This window comes from Nomascus leucogenys, chromosome 21, assembly GCF_006542625.1.
Source record: "Nomascus leucogenys isolate Asia chromosome 21, Asia_NLE_v1, whole genome shotgun sequence".
NCBI lineage: Eukaryota > Metazoa > Chordata > Mammalia > Primates > Hylobatidae > Nomascus > Nomascus leucogenys.
Genome location: NC_044401.1, coordinates 47,568,448 through 47,572,659, shown reverse-complemented (window position 1 = coordinate 47,572,659; position 4,212 = coordinate 47,568,448).

Sequence of the window (4,212 nt, the reverse complement as noted above, 5' to 3'; positions counted from 1 at the left end):
TCTATCTTACAAACAAGCCCAGTCCTCGACACACACACACACACACACACACACACACACACACACCCCTCTTCCCCACCCTTCCCAGCTGCCAGCCTACCTACCGCTTGTTTCCCCCAGAGCAATGTTTCAGGAGAGCATAATTCAGACTTCCACAGTGAGACTCCCCTACCAGGGAAGGAGACTGGAAGACGAGGGTCAGCTGGTTTGCAGTCTGGTCCTCCACCCATCCCGATCCTGCCTGCTGACACCAGCTCCCAAGTATTTGCCCCTCCTTCACCTAGGAGTGCCTTCCGGGGGTTCCCTTCCACCCACAGCTTCCTGTTCCAGATCCACCATACACAACTGAGGGAGAGAAACAACTTGCAGGGTTGAGAGTGAGTTGCCCTTTTTAAGTTTTCATCATTTCCTGCCAAATTGACCTCTGAAGAGATTACGTGAATTTTTGCTCCCACCAGGAAGAGTTCAGCCAGTTTTCCCATTCAGTACTATCAACCTTAGTGAAAACTGAGAGTCCTTTCTTTTTGTTTGGTTCTCACTGGTGTCAATTTCATACATACAGTGTAGAATCAAGTAGTATCTCAGAATTGATATGAAAAGGAGCTTCCTCCCACCATCCTCCCAACTCTTTTCAGCTAATTATTTGCGTATCTACTTCCATATCTGCAGATAACATGCTAGTACACAGCTTTTAGTCCTAGGCATTATAGAATTTGGTTCATTGTAGAGTTTAGCTCCTTTACACCACCTCAATATGCTCGGACACACCAGGGATTCCATCAATTCCATCCTCCTGAAGCACTCTCCCTAGGAACCTTCTGACCTGCTCCATCCCAGACCAGCCTGGCTCACAGCTGTCACCGGGGCCCCTCACCTCCCTCCTGCATTGAGTCCCTTGTCTTCCTTTTTCTGGGTTTACCCCCTCATTTTGATGCTGTATATCCTATAGTAGTTTTCCCAGAAAGGAAGGGTACATAAGAGATAAACTTGTGATCCTGCCTATTTTAAAATATATTGATTCTAGCCTCACCCTTAATTTATAATTTTCCTGGGTTCAGAATTCTAAGTTGGAAAATAACTTTCCTTTAGAATTTTGAAGGCACTATTCCATTTTCTTTCAGCTTCTAGGACAGATGTTGAAGTTCAAAATCATTCCAATTCTGATACCTTTTTATTTGTTTTATTTGAGGAACGTAAGATTTTCTTTGTACCTAGTATTCTCATATTTCACAATGGTGTTCATTGTGTGGGTCTATTTTCGTATATCTACTACACCCTGGGTGGGCTCCATTCACTTTAGAAACATCCTCCAGGTCTGGGAACTTTTCTTGAATCATGTCTTTGATTAACTCCCCTCCATTTTCAGTTTTATTTCTGTAACCCCTGTTATTCAGATGTTAGACATCTAGTGACACTTTACTTATTTTTCTTCCACTTTTCACTTTTGTAATTTTGTTCTACTTTCTGGGGCATTTCCTCAGCTTCATTTTCCAACCCTTGTGTGTTTCATTTTAGCTATTCTATTGTTCAAAGTGCCTTTTCCCATGGTATTCTGTTTTTATTTTAAGGATATAGTCTTATCTTTCTGAGGATATTAATTATCTTTGAGAGTTTTTCCTCTCTACATGTTCTTTGTCCTCCAAGTTTTATTTTTTAGTTTTATTTTGTTCCCTGTCTTTGAGATAGCAGAGCTATCTGATCTGATAATGGCTCTATATTTGGTCCAGTTTTGTGCCGGTCTCTAACTTGCATGCTGCAGGCTTTCTGCAGAAGTCCAGAAATGCACAGTTTTTGGCTCATATGCATAGTGAGGCACTGAAGGGCTGGTTGAGAGTCCTGAACCTGTGAGTGTGGCTGCAAGATTTGGCTGGGTCTTGTGTTCGGGGAAATGCCAAAGTTACTACCTTTAGATCTTTCCATTGACTGATTAACTGAGACAGTGTCTCACTCTGTCACCCAGGCTGGAGTGCAGTGGTGTGATCATAACTCACTGCAGCCTCGCCCTCCTGAGCTCAAGCAATTCTCCTGCTTCAGCCTCCCTAGTAGCTGAACTACAGGTGTGTGCCACCATGCCCAGCTAATTTTTGTATTTTTTGTATAGACAGGATGTCACCATGTTGTCCAGTCTGGTCTCAAACTCCTGGGCTCAAGCGATCCTGCCCACCTTGGCCTCCCAAAGTGCTGGGATTACTTTTAAATCTTAGTTCAAATTTTCCTAAGAAGGCTCTTTTATTTTCCTGCCTGAAGGGAATTGGGCTGGCATGCTGGGAGCTGAGAGGAAGAGAGCAGGGGTCTCAGCAGAACGTAAAGATCTTCTCCCACCCCTGCCTCAGTTTTCAGTCCAGAGAAAATTTGAGTCTCTTCTGCTGGAAGAAGGAAGGGGAGGGCACGTGGCCATGTTTGGGGGAGGTGTGTCTCCCAGCTGGCAACTTGTCACATAGTCCTTGAAAGTCTAATTGGTCTTCTGCTTTTAGTCTCATCTTCATCCCACATCACGTCCTCTCCAATCCCACTGCCTGATCCAGGAATTCTACATCTCCTGAGTGGCTCTGCGGTGGAGAGCGAGTGGCTTCTCGACGTCCCTGCTGCTGGCTGAGGCTTCCGTTCCTCAGCGTCCTCCTTCTGCTCAGTCAGTTCCTGCACCACCATCTGCTTTCTTGCCACCCAAATCTCCTTCCTGTTTTCTCTCACATTATAGCTGTTCTTGTGGGCTAATGGCTTGTTAAATTTCCCTTACTGTTATGGTGGGACTGGGGAGGGGCCCTCAGGAGTACATACGTGTCGCCTGCCCTCTTTACCTAGAAGTTCAGCCCAGTCTTTTCATTTGAATAAGTTTGGACAGCTTTTCTTGTGTTTATTGACGTCTCATCTCCCCACCCAGCTTATGTGGCTTTTTTATTGCCATCATTTGGTCATTTCTCAGTGGAGTTCTCATCATCTTGCTACTCAATACCAATAGCTTTTTGTCTTTTTTCCTCATAACTGAACATAATTTCTAACTGCCCCCATTTTGTTTGTTGGGGAAATTTTTCTGAGGAAATCTGATTGTATTCAGGGGTTCCCCATCCTCTGTGCAGTGAGGGTTTCCACCTCGAACAGAAGGCTGCATCTGTGTGAAAGTGGGTATGAGGCTCACCAATGGGAAGCATTATGTGGGTTCATCTGCTATGGTGGGGCTGCACCCCCTGCTCTCCCTCTCCAGTCTCTGTGGCTTCTGGCATCCAGGGAAGCATCCAAACACCTGCATTTACACCTGGATCCTGTCCACACGCTAAGCTCATGCCAGTCACTGACATCAGGGCCCCCTCAGCTACTTGGGAGGGCAACTGACTGCTCCTTCCCCTGGGGTGAGGGGATGGCCACCTGCACCCCTCCCACATCTGTCTTCACAGTCACTGCTTGGGCAGCAAGGGCACAGAAATGAGCCCAGCTCCTCTCTCCCCTCAAGCCTGTCCTTCTGGCCTACCCCTCAGAATGTGTCCTGGAAGGAAGGGGACAGGCCGGAGCACCCCATTTCTTTATTCCTTCAGACATTTTCTTCCTTTAGCCTTAGACTCTGTCTACTCTTAGGAAGCAGGCATTTTGGAAAGTGTATCAGTCATCTACTGCAAAATCACACTGCATAACAACAAAACACCCTCAGAACATACAGTAAACACCTATCAGCCCACACAGCTGCGGCTTCTGACCAGGACCAGTTATAAGTGTGGTCTGGCTCTCAGCTGGGGTCAGGCAGGTGTCAGCAGGCAGCTGCAGGCCATTTTGGGCCAGTGCTCCTCAGCAGTAGCAAGATTAGAATCACCCGGAGAAGTTGCCCAGCACTTCGAGGCTCAGCAGACTGACCCACCTGTCCTGGGCTCGCTCACATCTGCAGGTCGAGTGCTGTGGGCTGCCCCTGGAGACCTGGGGTGCCTCAGCTCTGTGCATATGTTTCTCCTACTCTGGCAAGCTGACGTGGCATGTTCTCATGGCAGTCGCAGAGGCACTCATTACTAACACCCCCTTCACCCAGAGCCTGAGTGGGTCACGTGACATGGGGGCAACTTACATCAAGGGGAAGGATCCGGGCCTCTAATGCAATCAGCTGCCTTAGGAGGTGTTGAGGGACACAGACTCAGATATGGCCGGTTTCACCCAGACTGTCTTCCCCCAAACCCATGCCTTCCTAGTGCCCTGGTACATTCATGTATCCGTCTCACCTGGCACTATTCT